The sequence below is a fragment of the Tupaia chinensis genome, unplaced genomic scaffold (genome assembly GCF_000334495.1).
Source record: "Tupaia chinensis unplaced genomic scaffold, TupChi_1.0 Scaffold000221_1, whole genome shotgun sequence".
NCBI lineage: Eukaryota > Metazoa > Chordata > Mammalia > Scandentia > Tupaiidae > Tupaia > Tupaia belangeri.
Window position 1 is genome coordinate 38,344 of NW_006159696.1, and position 14,219 is coordinate 52,562.

The following is a 14,219-nucleotide window of genomic DNA, read 5'->3' on the forward strand; positions in this document are numbered from 1 at the left end:
AAAAAAAAAAAAAAAAAAAAAGGAAGGAAGGAAGGAGGGAAGAAAAAGAAAAAAGAAACAGGGTTCTAGAGTCTGGGGAAGAATAGCAGAGGTGATGCTCCCTCCTCATTGCATCATATCCATATCGGAGGGAGGGCGTGTGCAAAAGTGCCTTTCTAATGGTGATATTAACCTCAGGTTAACCTCAGGCACTTGGTTAAGGTAGTGTCTGAAAGCTCTCCTGACCGTGTTTTCCTTTCTGTACACATTGTTACAATTCCGTCCCTAAGTCCAATTCACATGCAAGGCAAGGGGAGTTAAGCTCCACCTCCTACAGGAAGACGTGTCAAGAATTTATGGATGCGGTAATGTTTTAGGGGCGCTGCCTTAAGATGATGCGCGTATCTGGTCTGTCTCCCAACTGTTTCTTACCAATTTTGCACTCACTGGTTAATTTTGTTACCGTTGTCTCAGCCGTGGTGTTCTTTCTGCTTTCCTCAATCCTTCATTTATTGCCTGCAATTTGTCTGTGACACAGAGCTGTCACCTTTCTCCATTTATTTATTCACCAATTCCTTGATATCAGTAGGATGCATGGCCATTTAATTGCCGTTCTTTCATGTCCAATCATGCTGCCATTCGTCTCGTTGCTGATGCCGTTCAGCAGCTGAGAGAGGGGGGAAGCTGCCAGGTCTAAGTGTGCGTGTACTGCCCGGGCCAGGGCGGTCTTGGGGGAAAGAAGTGAGGTGGAAGGTTCATACACCGATTCCCGAGATTCACGTCAAGTCCACAGTAATCAATACCAGATAGTATGAGCACACGCACAGACCAGCAGGCAGAGGAACAGAATAAAGAGCCCCGAATAGATCATGTGTATTGTCACTTGATTTATGACCAAAGTGACATTGCAGTATAATGAAGAAGAGATCATCTTTTCAATATTGGATAGACACGTGAGAGAAATGATTCCTAACCCCACTTCACAGGGGACGCAGAGATTAATCAGAGATGGCTCAGAGTCTTCAGTATGAAAGATAAAAAATAAAGCTTCCTGAAGATAGCCTATCTACCTGACTCTGGGGTAGGCAAAGATTATTTATTTATTTATTATTTTTATTTTTTAGAGAGATTTGCTATAGGACACACGCACTTGCTGGAAAGACAGAGAGAGACAGAGAGACAGAAAGCAAGAAATCATTTCCTGGGGAGATGCCCATGCCACCATCCCTTCTCTCCCATTCTCCCCTTGGGATTTTGGGCATGCACACACACACGCCCAGCGTGAGTTTTAAGTTGCCAGGTCTGAGACTTGAATCATAGTCAGCTACGTGGGAGTCCAACAACATAACCACTACACCATCTGCTGGTCCCAGCAAAGATTTTTTGAAAATCGAACATTTAAGTCATCAACCAGGAAGAGAGAAAAATTTGGCTTTCATGAAAAATTAGAACTTGTAGTCTCATTAAAGACTCCAATAAAAGAGTGAAAGGCAAGCCTCACACTGACAAAGTATTCTCATCGAGAATATAAAAACAAATCAATAATAAATAAAAAGATAGTGCTATAAAATACAGGAAATCCTAAATGTACACTTCATGAAAAAAGTTATACAGTAGCCAACAGATTCATAACAAGTTTTTAACCTTGTTGGCATCGTGGAAATATGAATTAAAAGCATAAATCATCTTCTATTTACCAGGTTAGCTAAAATAAAGTATGTGAATAGTTTTTCTTTTTCTGTCTGTGTTTCTCTGACCCATTTGGAATTTGGGAATGAGTCTATCCATAATTATATCCGTTTGTCAGATTCTTCTCTGTATTACTGCCTCATATTTCAATAATCATTACTTGCTGATTTCATTAACCTCATCACTATGATTTTTGTTTTTTTTTTGAGAAAGAGAGAGATTTTTGCTATAGGGAATGTGTGCTCACCTGAGAGACAGAGAGACAGAAAGCAAAAAATCACCCCCAGAGGAAATGGTCACATCACAATCCCTTCTCCTTCATTCTCCTCTCAGGATTTTGGGCACGCACACACATGGGCCCAATGTGAGTTTCAAGCCTCTGGGTCTGGGACTGAAACTGCAGTTGACCATATGGGAGTCCAGTGATGTAACCATTATGCCATCTGCTGGTCCCATCACTATGTTCTAAGCAATGATTTAAATTTAACTTGCTGTTGTTTTGTTACTTAAACTCTTTCTTAAGCTCGATGTCTCCCCCCAAGTGTCTATTTGCCTTTCTGCATGAGAAATTTGTCAGTGAGTGGAATTCTAGGGGCACAACCTTGCCCCACCAGGTGCTGAACAACATGGGAATCTCTGTGTGCATCTCTGTATTCCGCCGATTTCCGTGTTGCTGAGCGGAAATGCCAAACCCTCAGCAGGGACCTCTACTGCCCTGCCACGAGCCACATAGGTGATCCTACTTTTCTGGTAGTCACTTACAGGAATAAGACGAACAGGTTGAGACCAATCTCGTGATATAGTTTACTTAACCTAATATATCAAAAATATCACCTTGGGTCAGATGATGGTGCAGAGGTAAGTCAGCTGGACCCTCGTGGGAAGGCCTCTGGTTCTCATCCTGAGACCTCCTCTTGCATGGGGCACACTCAGGACTGGACGAGCCTGGGGGCGTCACATGTGGGGTCCCGGTTGAGGTGACAATGTCTCTGTCTATCTTTATCTCCTTCTCTGTCTCTTTAATGGAAGACAGATAAATAAATATTGGGTTGTTGGAAAATTCGCGATACCTTTTCGCATAGACAGACACAGAGAAAATATGCATGACTTTTTCGACCACCTGGTAAATAAATTTTTAAAAAAGAAAAATATCATTTAAATATGTAACCAATATAAAAAGGATTAGTGAACTACCTTGCCTTCTTTTGGCTGCCCTAAGCCTTCAGCACCCAGTGCATATGTGACGCTCGCTGCACGCCCCCGTTCAGAGCGCATGTCAAGGGTTCTGTCACCACCTGTGGCTGATGACTGCCTTCATGAACCGCACGGCTGTGTGACCAGCTCCTGTGACCTCTGCGACCTTACCTTTACCACCAGCCCCTTTCCTCGGTCCCCTCCAAAAAAAAAAAAAAAAAAAAAGGAAGGAAGGAAGGAGGGAAGAAAAAGAAAAAAGAAACAGGGTTCTAGAGTCTGGGGAAGAATAGCAGAGGTGATGCTCCCTCCTCATTGCATCATATCCATATCGGAGGGAGGGCGTGTGCAAAAGTGCCTTTCTAATGGTGATATTAACCTCAGGTTAACCTCAGGCACTTGGTTAAGGTAGTGTCTGAAAGCTCTCCTGACCGTGTTTTCCTTTCTGTACACATTGTTACAATTCCGTCCCTAAGTCCAATTCACATGCAAGGCAAGGGGAGTTAAGCTCCACCTCCTACAGGAAGACGTGTCAAGAATTTATGGATGCGGTAATGTTTTAGGGGCGCTGCCTTAAGATGATGCGCGTATCTGGTCTGTCTCCCAACTGTTTCTTACCAATTTTGCACTCACTGGTTAATTTTGTTACCGTTGTCTCAGCCGTGGTGTTCTTTCTGCTTTCCTCAATCCTTCATTTATTGCCTGCAATTTGTCTGTGACACAGAGCTGTCACCTTTCTCCATTTATTTATTCACCAATTCCTTGATATCAGTAGGATGCATGGCCATTTAATTGCCGTTCTTTCATGTCCAATCATGCTGCCATTCGTCTCGTTGCTGATGCCGTTCAGCAGCTGAGAGAGGGGGGAAGCTGCCAGGTCTAAGTGTGCGTGTACTGCCCGGGCCAGGGCGGTCTTGGGGGAAAGAAGTGAGGTGGAAGGTTCATACACCGATTCCCGAGATTCACGTCAAGTCCACAGTAATCAATACCAGATAGTATGAGCACACGCACAGACCAGCAGGCAGAGGAACAGAATAAAGAGCCCCGAATAGATCATGTGTATTGTCACTTGATTTATGACCAAAGTGACATTGCAGTATAATGAAGAAGAGATCATCTTTTCAATATTGGATAGACACGTGAGAGAAATGATTCCTAACCCCACTTCACAGGGGACGCAGAGATTAATCAGAGATGGCTCAGAGTCTTCAGTATGAAAGATAAAAAATAAAGCTTCCTGAAGATAGCCTATCTACCTGACTCTGGGGTAGGCAAAGATTATTTATTTATTTATTATTTTTATTTTTTAGAGAGATTTGCTATAGGACACACGCACTTGCTGGAAAGACAGAGAGAGACAGAGAGACAGAAAGCAAGAAATCATTTCCTGGGGAGATGCCCATGCCACCATCCCTTCTCTCCCATTCTCCCCTTGGGATTTTGGGCATGCACACACACACGCCCAGCGTGAGTTTTAAGTTGCCAGGTCTGAGACTTGAATCATAGTCAGCTACGTGGGAGTCCAACAACATAACCACTACACCATCTGCTGGTCCCAGCAAAGATTTTTTGAAAATCGAACATTTAAGTCATCAACCAGGAAGAGAGAAAAATTTGGCTTTCATGAAAAATTAGAACTTGTAGTCTCATTAAAGACTCCAATAAAAGAGTGAAAGGCAAGCCTCACATTGGAAGAACATGTCTGTCCACGTATCTGACAAAGGATTCTCATCGAGAATATAAAAACAAATCAATAATAAATAAAAAGATAGTGCTATAAAATACAGGAAATCCTAAATGTACACTTCATGAAAAAAGATATACAGTAGCCAACAGATTCATAACAAGTTTTTAACCTTGTTGGCATCGTGGAAATATGAATTAAAAGCATAAATCATCTTCTATTTACCAGGTTAGCTAAAATAAAGTATGTGAATAGTTTTTCTTTTTCTGTCTGTGTTTCTCTGACCCATTTGGAATTTGGGAATGAGTCTATCCATAATTATATCCGTTTGTCAGATTCTTCTCTGTATTACTGCCTCATATTTCAATAATCATTACTTGCTGATTTCATTAACCTCATCACTATGATTTTTGTTTTTTTTTTGAGAAAGAGAGAGATTTTTGCTATAGGGAATGTGTGCTCACCTGAGAGACAGAGAGACAGAAAGCAAAAAATCACCCCCAGAGGAAATGGTCACATCACAATCGCTTATCCTTCATTCTCCTCTCAGGATTTTGGGCACGCACACACATGGGCCCAATGTGAGTTTCAAGCCTCTGGGTCTGGGACTGAAACTGCAGTTGACCATATGGGAGTCCAGTGATGTAACCATTATGCCATCTGCTGGTCCCATCACTATGTTCTAAGCAATGATTTAAATTTAACTTGCTGTTGTTTTGTTACTTAAACTCTTTCTTAAGCTCGATGTCTCCCCCCAAGTGTCTATTTGCCTTTCTGCATGAGAAATTTGTCAGTGAGTGGAATTCTAGGGGCACAACCTTGCCCCACCAGGTGCTGAACAACATGGGAATCTCTGTGTGCATCTCTGTATTCCGCCGATTTCCGTGTTGCTGAGCGGAAATGCCAAACCCTCAGCAGGGACCTCTACTGCCCTGCCACGAGCCACATAGGTGATCCTACTTTTCTGGTAGTCACTTACAGGAATAAGACGAACAGGTTGAGACCAATCTCGTGATATAGTTTACTTAACCTAATATATCAAAAATATCACCTTGGGTCAGATGATGGTGCAGAGGTAAGTCAGCTGGACCCTCGTGGGAAGGCCTCTGGTTCTCATCCTGAGACCTCCTCTTGCATGGGGCACACTCAGGACTGGACGAGCCTGGGGGCGTCACATGTGGGGTCCTGGTTGAAGTGACAATGTCTCTGTCTATCTTTATCTCCTTCTCTGTCTCTTTAATGGAAGACAGATAAATAAATATTGGGTTGTTGGAAAATTCGCGATACCTTTTCGCATAGACAGACACAGAGAAAATATGCATGACTTTTTCGACCACCTGGTAAATAAATTTTTAAAAAAGAAAAATATCATTTAAATATGTAACCAATATAAAAAGGATTAGTGAACTACCTTGCCTTCTTTTGGCTGCCCTAAGCCTTCAGCACCCAGTGCATATGTGACGCTCGCTGCACGCCCCCGTTCAGAGCGCATGTCAAGGGTTCTGTCACCACCTGTGGCTGATGACTGCCTTCATGAACCGCACGGCTGTGTGACCAGCTCCTGTGACCTCTGCGACCTTACCTTTACCACCAGCCCCTTTCCTCGGTCCCCTCCAGGGCACCAGCCCCTTGCTGGATCATACCACCATGTCCCTGTGTCAGGGCCTGTGTGCCCACTGTCCCTCCCCCTGAAATGTCCTCCCACAATGCGCCTGTGGTCGCTGCTAACATGTCAGGGAGGAGCCTTTCTGATCTCCCCTGTGAAACACCGCACCCCTCACACTGTTTTCCTTTGTCTATTAACCGTCGGCCTCTCTTTTCTTTAATTTAAAAAAAATTTTTTTCCATGAGAGAGAGCCAGAAAGACACTTAATAAGAAAATAAAGTCTGGATTTCGAGCCAGCTAGTGGTGGTGTGGTTATGGCGCCTGGATCCCACACGGTTGATTGTGTGGTTTGAGTTCCAGACCCAGCAGCCTGGGAAATATGTCAGGCACGTTTGTGTATGTGCCCAAAATCTCAAGAGGAGAATGGAGAAGGGACCGCAATATAGCCATCCCCCTGGGAGATGCTTCCTCACTTTCCCTCTCTCTTTCTCTGATTCTCCGGTGAGCCCATGCACTCTATAGCAAACTTGAAAAAATAAAGAAAGAAGGGTTTCAGCCCAGCCTAGTGGTTAGGGAGCTAGATCTCATGTGGCTGATGGCCATGTGAATTCTCGGCCTGATGGCTTGAAAAACATGCCAAGCACGTGTGTGTGTGTGTGTGTGTGTGTGTGTGTGTGTGCCCCAAATCCCACAGGATGGAGAAACAGAGAAGGGATTGCAGTGTGACCACACCCCTACTGGGGTTCTTTCTCCCTCCCTCTCTCTCTCTCTGTCTCTTTGTCTCTCTGTCTCTGGCAAGTGCATGTGCCCTCTGGCAGTAAAACAAAAATAATACAAAAACATTATATAAAAAAATAAAAAAGGCTGGATTCAACTGCATTTTCTCAAATAACTCTGGTCCTGATGGCAAATTTTCTTTCTTGACTTTGTGTGTTTGAGCTGATGTGCAACTCCGGACAGCAGCTCAGCTTACAAAATCCTTGACCTCAACAGGAAGTAGACAGGTATGCATTCCCAGAAGAGTCTCTGCTTTATGGAAGGGTTTCCATGGACAAATTATCCCTTGACCATTCAAGATATGAAGAGACAGAAAGGTGTTTATGCCAGATTTTTCAGAAACAAGTCAATTTAGACACCAGTTACTCCTGTAACAACTCACAATAAGGGAAAGAAATGACGTCAGCTGAGTCTCTGTCTGACCAAAAGTTTAGGGTCAAAAATAACAGGCCTCACGTCTGCAGGTTTTGGTGACGATCAAGATTTATTTTCCCAGGAGGCCGACATGGACCTCAGCCTCAATCCGGTCAATATTTATCTCTCAGATCAATAAGTCTTGATGGTTGCCGAAGCAAAAGTCAATAGCTACTTGTTGACTCATGCAGGCCTGAGTGGGTAATTTAGAAAATAACTTGGAGATCTTTTTTGAAGGAGACTGGTACCGTTTAGGTATTTAATTCTGTGAATGTTCCATTTTGCCACAACCTCTGTATAGCAGTGCTTCCATGGGGGACCAAGGACTCAGAGCTCCCTAGTTCTGGAAGCCACTCTGCCCACCTCCATTCACTTAGTGATGGAAAGGCAGAGGGCTGGCAAGAAGAACCAAGTACTGAGCACTATTACGTGCCCGCTCCTCCGCTAAGCACCTTCGGGCTTTGCCTCACTCCCCAACCCCAAGGACATCAGTGTGGCCAGCATGTGTCTGCACGTGCAACCCCAGGCATTAACAAGATGTCTATCATGCTGGGTGAAGTCTCTTCACAATCTAAATGATGTGTAGCGATTTAATGTGTGAATGATAATAACAAATTATGTAAAGAAAAAAAAGAAACAAGTGGGCATCTTTTCCTAGTTTGCAAGATGAAATGGCATTTTGCAGGAAATATGGGCACCAGTGATTGGTACTGGTTGAGAAGTTTAAATACAATGACTGTTCAGGCCAGCCAGTGGTGTGGTGGTTAAGGCAACTGGATTCCCATGTGGCCAGCTCTGTGATTTGAGTCCTGAACTCAGTGGGTGCTTATGTGTGCATGCCTAAAACCCTGGGTGGAAAGTGGAGTAGCAGGGCTTCTGTGTGGCTATCCTCCTGGGAGGTACTTTCTGACTTCCCTCTCCAGTGAGTGCATGTGCCCTATAGCAAATAAAAGAAAAATAAAATAAAATAAAAACAGTAACAGTTACGATGGAGGTGGAGGGGGCCGTACTGTGGCCGTACAGTGGCCATACAGTCCACCACCCTGTGCAAGACCAAGCCACCGGAAGGTTCTAGGTTCACAACCTGAGCCTGGGCTGGCTGAGACTAGAGGAGTGTGGTGCCTGCACCCCACTGGGGAGCGATCTCCGCTTGTTTCACTCATGGAAGAAATAAATAAACTTTAAAAAATGACAGGACATGAGGGCCACCGGGTGGTAATGGTTAAGGTGCTGGACTCTCACACGGTTGACCTGACTCGTGTCCCAGACCTACAGCTTGAAAATCATGCCAGGTGTGTGTGCGCATACGCCCAGAGCCCCAAGAGGAGAGTGGAGGAGAAGGGATTGTGGCGGGGCCATCCCCTTGGGGGAGGGCCTTTTTACTTTTTACAGGACACAGGAAGTAAAACAAGGGAAGAAGGGGACTTTAGACACTTTCGTAATGAAGGTAAAAGAACCACCTCTCTCTGTTTGTTAAACAAAATGACCGGACACACCTCCTGCTTTGAAGTTCTGCTCATCCGGTCATGGCGCTGTGCTGGTCAGGCAGACCCCATCTGACACCCAGCCAGTCCATAAGCCGCAGCGTGGACAGGGAGTGATTATTCTGATGTTTCAACCATCTTCGCATTTTGGGGGTGAAGAGGTTCTTCCCCAAACCTCCAGATGCTTTTGTGGCAGACATGTATGTGGTTTTTCTTTTTCCTTTTTTTAAAAACTATTTTTTTATTTAACTTTCTTTTATTTATTTATTTATTTTAATTTGACCAGAGAGAGACAGAGTGAGAGAGAGAGAAAGTGAGAAAACAAGCTATCAGGTCCGGACTCAAACTGCAGTCGGCCATGTGGAAGTCCAGCAGCCTTAACCACCACGCCACCTGCCTTAAATTGGGGCGAGGGGTGGGCACTGACTTGAGGACCCCTGGACCCTCTTGTTTGCCCGCCGTCTCCTCCCTCTGGTTAAGGGCCCAGAGCTCTGGGGGCCTTAGAGCTAATTCATGCCCTAGGAGGCAAAGCCGTCCCTTCCTTGTTTCCAAAAAAGCAGAGGTAGCCAGAAGCACCTTTGACTTATTTTTATTGCATTAGGTCAGTTATTGATTTGGAGGCCCATGAAGGAAGAAATACAGCGTCTGATGTGGAAGCGAAAGCTCAGAGATTGGAGGGGAAACGGCGGTGGCAGGAAATGCGCCTGCGGCCAGGCCAGGCCAGGGAGGAGGGCGGTTGCATCCCGAAAAGGACTGAGCAGCAGCGCATTCCCGGGGGCAGACGCACTGGGAGAGAGTCCTGCCTGCCTCAACAGCCAGTTCCTCTTCAGGGGTTGCCTGTCAGTCCTCCCTGTCCCTATTGGGGTTGTCATTTGGATTCAGTGCTGAGTATCTGGAGGGCTGCCCCTGTTGTCTGAAGAAGAAGTGATCTCTCAGGAGCAAGAGACTGAGACCTAGAAAAATCAGGACTATCCTGGACTTAGTTCCTGCAAGTCTCTAGGATGTCTCTTGTAGCCTGTCTCTCCCATGCCCACCTGTCCTCCTGCACTGCTGCCTGGAAACACAGCTCCAACCATGTCACTCCCAGCTAAAATATGCCGATGGCTCCCGGTCTCCGGGATGGAGCCCGGTCTCCTGTGAGTGGGAGGCAGGTCAGTACCATCAGTCTTGGTCCTTTGATCCCATCCACTTGGGAACCCCTGTCCCACCAAGATCCCACAAGGGCTGCCTGTCCTGCACCTGCTACCTGTCACCTGCTTGCCCTCCTCCACAGCTGCTCCGCGGCTCCGAGACCCGGCTCCCCGCACCATGTTTTTGAGCTCCCACTTCTCTGCAAGCTTAGATTCCCCCTGGTAACAGAGCCTTCAGGTCAGTGGCCCAGAGAGTTGTGTCTGAACTCTGGTGGCCTCCCGCCATGGTGCACCTGGCAGCTTCCCTCCTGGAGTGTGCTCCCAGGCAAGAGGCCACTTGCCCTCCCACTTCCCGGGAAGGTTGGCTGTCTCGGGGCTCTCTTCTGGAATGCAGGCCTGGGAGAACCAGCATTCTTATGGGGGCAGCAGCCTTATGGGGTGCATGATCCTCTGACCAGGATCTTTGAGCCAGTTCCAGGCCAGTTATCTGGGCATTGCCCTCGAGGTCCGCAGCACCAGGTTCACCAGGGCGTATCCCGCACGGGTCTCGGTGCCTGCCTGCACTGTTCCCCTGGGGTGTCCTCCCTCTGTAAGTGGTGGTCCTGTCCGGGGTCTAGGTGAGTCTTCTCCCTCTCCCCCATGTCCCCCTGCCCCAGCCTCTCACAGCCATGTTCTGCTTTCTGTCTCCATGCCTCCGATGACTCTAGTGACTCCCAGAAGGGAGTTACACAGGCCTTGTCTGCGTGACTGGCTTGTTTTACTTAGTATAGTGCGCTCCAGGTTCATCCATGTCATAGCATGTTGTCAGGATTTCCTTTCTTAAAAGAATTATATATATATATATACATATATATATATAAAATATAATATATATCTGAAACATAATTTTTCTCTTTCTATTCCCTCTTTTACTAAAGAGATATAAAATAAAGTAAAATAAATAAATAAAATATTAGGTTAGTTTCAATTTGTCCTGTTATTTGCACAAAGCCCCTAAAGAATTCAATTTATGATGCCAGGCAACAGGTATTATTGTATTACTGAACTTACGCAAATAACCATTCTTTCACAAAATGAAGTGGGATGTTAATGTCTCTGTGTTGACTGACATGCATGACATTCTCTTTGGAAAAAGCAATGTAATACACTGTAAAGTTATATGTGGTATATAAAAATATATATAATATATAATAATAAATATATAATATATATAATAAATAATATATAAATATATATATATATATTTCTGTATCCATAATAATGCACACGTGAAAACAAGCAGGAGGGAGAGGGGAGAGGAGTGACCTCACAAGGCAAGGTCAGGTCGCCCGTAGTTTCCGCCCTCCAGGCCTCTGGCTCATCTCCACATCCTGGGCCCTCCTGCACGGGTGCTGTGTAAGACCTGGCTTTTCTGGAGCAGCCCACGTGCCACAGAGCTGGCCTGAGCACTTTGGGCTCGCTCTCCTGCCTCTCGGCTGGGGGTAGCCCTGCCCGTGAGGGTCCCCAGAGACCCGCAGAGTTCTGACAGGTGACTGAGGACTGTTTGCTTTGGATTCCTTCAAGTTTAAAGTCTACAACAAACCTCCTTCCTCTCCTGGAAACCCCAAGAGCATAGTGCTCAAAACAGAAAGGAAGCGGCCCCTTTCCCTGTAGTTCAGGGCGCCTGCCTCTCCACTGCTCTGTCAGCCCCCACGGTCAGCCCGGAGCAGAGGGGCTGAGCCCGGTCCTGTGCTCCCCTAGTTTGCAGGGGAAGTCCCTTCCTCCGGCCCCATTTTACCATCAAGAATGCACTGCTGGGGCCAGGATTTTTCTCGGATCAGTAGCAGAAATGGGCTTCGAGGCACATTAGATCCAGTGATAGAATTCTGAGAGGATTTTAATAATAACCCAAATCCCAGCAAAATTATTTCCAGAGGACACGCATTTCAGGTTTCTTGAAGGATGTTTATAATAAGCCGGAGAATTTCTCTTGTTGTCGTTAATGTGCTAGAGCTGGTTTCAGTTAAATTTTACATGAAAAGGATATATTAACCTGCATAAAATATGTTCATAATCTCGATTTAAAATTAAAAAGGAGAAAAAAACCCACAACCACATGTACAATATATTGCCCCAAGTAGAAGCCTTGGGAAAAAAACAAAAAGTTTGCTTGCACCACGCTAGTCCCATTTTTGCAGAGATAAAATTTCTATGCTCCCCTCGGTACACATGCACTTCCCGTTATTGTCACGGGGAGTTATGTGTGTCGGCTGGAGGGAGAATGGATGCCGAGGCTTCGGAGGGATGGGAGCAAGGAGACAGAGCCATTTGGTTTCATGAGCTTCCTTCCGTCCAGAGAGAGCAGGCCGTTGGGCCCGTGGAGATTGGACCTCCCCAAAGTGGAGGTGGGAATCTCTGTTTTTGGGACTTTGCAACCCTGGCAGGACTGTCGTTCACACAGGCTAAGTGGTTAGTGCCGGGGTTCCTCGGCTGCGTGGCCCTGTCCACCAGGACCGCTGGGCTGGGTGCTTCTTAGCTGTGTTGGAGGTTGGCAGAGGTTGGCCGAGGCTCTGATTTTGCTGAAAATGAGCTAAGTGAAGTGGTTACTTTCAGGAAGTCTTATTCCTGTGTTCATTTGTTTGTTCATTCATTCATTTGCTTCTTCCATGAGAGAGGAACATACACAGAGAGAGAAGAGAGAGCGGAGGGAGAGACAGACAACCCAGCAGGGTCCTCACACTGCCCTTTATCCCCGTCCCAGCCGGCCTGGACCACAGGCATGTGTGCATGTGCCTTTTATGCACAGGGAGGTCCTGGGACATGAACCGATTACCGAGCCCCAGTGGGCAGTGTGTGCCCTTCACCCCCATCCCAGCTGGCCTGGACCACAGGCATGTGTGCATGTGCCCTTTATGCACAGGGAGGTGCTGGGACATGAACCAATTACCAAGCCCCAGTGGGCAGTGTGTGCCCTTCACCCCCATCCCAGCTGGCCTGGACCACAGGCATGTGTGCATGTGCCCTTTATACACAGGGAGGTCCTGGGACATGAACCAATTACTGAGCCCCAGTGGGCAGTGTGTGAGGAGCTGCGGAGGCAGAAGCATGGCCTGGGAGCCACCTGGCAGAGTTGAGCAGGTACAGAGAGGACCTAAGGAGGAGGACCCCAGGCAGGTTCAGTCCTAAGTGAGCTCTCCTGGTGAACAGCCCCCCTGGCTCCCAGGAATCCTGCTGGGGCTACACTGGGGCGGCCTACCTCGTGTGCCTGCAGGGCAGGTCCCTCCCTGCTGGGCCCTGGCTACTCTCCAGCTCAGCCTGGCTGATGGGCCGTTGTTGGGCACTTCTTTGCTGGGATCATTGCACTGGTGGGACATTTTTTAAAAAACTTTTTTACTCTATTTTATTTCTGTAATCTCATGAAACAATATCATTTCTGCTCACATTTGATTTTTTTTTTAGCCTATTTCATTTAAAATCTCAGTTTTGAGCACAGAGTACTTCAGAGTTGTTATTAAAAGACTTTTTCAATCTCAAATGGGGAATACAAGGAATAAAGTGCCGTTTCTGAAAGAAAGAACAAACAAATTGTCACCATATCTGCAGCATCAAGCTAGGCCTCCCCACTGTCAGGAGAGAATCTTCATGTGAGAAGACAGTTTCTATTCTGAGTTCACAGCAAAGTGATGATGCATGTAAGGGCATTTTTTTTTTTCCTAGCCAGATTCAACTGTAACTTATTATTATAAATTCCTAAAGCTGAATTTAGACATTGTCAATACGCACACGTAATGACCAAAAGGCATCCTGAATTTCTGGGGAGAGCATGCGTAGACGGGTGAAGAATACAATGATAATCCATTATCTGCTGTGTGGCATACTGTGTGAATTTAACAAATGAGCAGCATGCCACTGGCTCTTTTAGATTTGATTTTAATGCTTAGTTTGTGCCCTGTTCCATCATGTCTGTGACCAAACATGACCTTGATAGTGATGTTGATGGTGATGATAATAGTGGTGATGGTGGTGATGATGGTGATGGTGATGATAGTGATGATGGTGATGATAGTGATGATGATGGTGATAATAGTGATGATGGTGATGATAATGGTGATAGTGGTGATGATGATAGTGATGGTGGTGATGATAGTGATGATGATGGTGATGATGGTGATGGTGATGGTGGTGATGATGATGGTGACGATGATGATGAAGATGATAGTGATGATGGTGGTGATTATGGTGGTGACAATGATGGTGATGGGGATGATGTGGTGGGGGGGGTGGGG

The 14,219-nt window shown here is 46.0% G+C and overlaps 1 protein-coding gene across 1 annotated transcript in view; it reads left to right on the plus strand.

The window, feature by feature from the left end:
* LOC102470389 (V-set and transmembrane domain-containing protein 4) overlaps nucleotides 1-14,219 on the plus strand; it is a gene marked incomplete at its 5' end in the record, with an annotated part of 60,098 nt that overhangs the window by 36,225 nt on the left and 9,654 nt on the right.